We start from the raw sequence: 1,601 nt of genomic DNA, 5'->3' as shown, positions 1-1,601 counted from the left end.
TATCAGCAGACATATCTGATCCAGAGGTTTGGAACTTTCTTGCACATTTAGCATATAATAAAGAAGCCCAAGAAAAGCATAATTTTCCTCTTTCATTTTTTCCAATAATGGCAGCCATCCAGCAATGTTTAAAAAATCCACCTAGAATTAATGAGAATTTACAGGCACCAGAAAATAATAAAAAAAGAGGCTTTAGATCAAAAAAGATCCCCAAAATAGCCCAGTAGCAAATTCAACAGCTTCAAAATTAAAATCTAACCAAGCCAAACAAAATCCACCCATCAGTAAAATTAATCCTTACCCCTCTCTAGCTGATTTAACAAGCCCAGATACTAAAGCCCAAATTTCAAAAGCTTCCAAAAATTCTCAGGCAAAATCCCCTCCGCCCCCTCCACCTCGATGACCTCCTCCTCCTGTGGAAACATGCCTCTCAGAGCAGCTGTGTAACGATAGGGACAATGAAAGCTGCCAGCCTCAAAATTTCCAGCCTCAGCGGTCTCAGGACCCCCAAAACCCACCAGTAGAGGCTTTTCCTGTCAATTTACAGATAACCAGGCAGCGTCCCCTAGCTTGGTATCCACTCCCTGCAGCAGAGCTTAAAGATTTGAGACAGGCTGTAAGGGAGGATGGAATTCATGCTCCTTGGACTAAATCCATACTGCAAACATTTAATACTAACCTGCTTCCCCAGGATTGGAGAGACATTTGTAGATCTACCCTCCCCAGTCCGTTATTTGTACAATGGGAAGCCTTATTTAGAAATGAGTGCCTAATGCAAACTAAGAGAAATAACACTCATAATCAACAACTGAGGCCCAAACCAGGACAGGATCCACCACCTGTATTTATAGATTGAAATTATGACCAGCTTTTTGGTCAGGGTAACTTCTCCACAGGAATTCAGCAAGCTGCAATTCCTGCTAGTTATATAGAGCAGATTCGCTTGTGTGCCCTGCAGGCCTGGGATCACTTAACACCATTGCCCACTGGGCCTGGAGAGACCTCCTCTTTAACATTTTTAAAGCAGAAGCCAACTGAGGCTCTTCCAGACTTCATACTAAGAGTGCAGGCAAGCTTAGATAGAAAAATAACAGATCCTGCAGCCAAAACAATACTTTTGAACAGCCTTGTCTGGGAAGGGATGACCCCTGAACACAGACAAGCATGTCAGGGACTAAAGAATGAACATTATGACAAATGGATCGTGGCTACTCAAGATATAGGAACTGCCACGCACCAGGCTTCCTCCCTTGCCCAAGCCCTTGCAGTTGCAACTCAGTCCAACTCAAAATGCTTTAAATGTGGAGAAACTAGACACTAGATAAAAAATTGCCCTCAAAATAACTCAGCAGCCATTCGACCTCCTAAAACCCTCTGTCCTCTCTGTAAAAGAGGTTATCACTGGAAAAAAGATTGTAGATCTAAAAATGACAGGGATGGCAAGCCTTTGCCGCCTTTAAACTTCCTCAGGGGCAGCCCTCAGCCCCTCTAACAAGAGAGAAGCCACAAACATTGTGGGTAACTAGTATTACAGAAAGTGACCATCCAAAATTAACCATAAAAATAGACAATAAGCCTTTCAAATGCCTCCTTGATACTGG

This window comes from Nannospalax galili, unplaced genomic scaffold (genome assembly GCF_000622305.1).
Source record: "Nannospalax galili isolate Female #2095 unplaced genomic scaffold, S.galili_v1.0 scaffold3108, whole genome shotgun sequence".
Taxonomy (NCBI): Eukaryota; Metazoa; Chordata; class Mammalia; order Rodentia; family Spalacidae; genus Nannospalax; species Nannospalax galili.
This window is presented reverse-complemented; position numbering follows the sequence as displayed.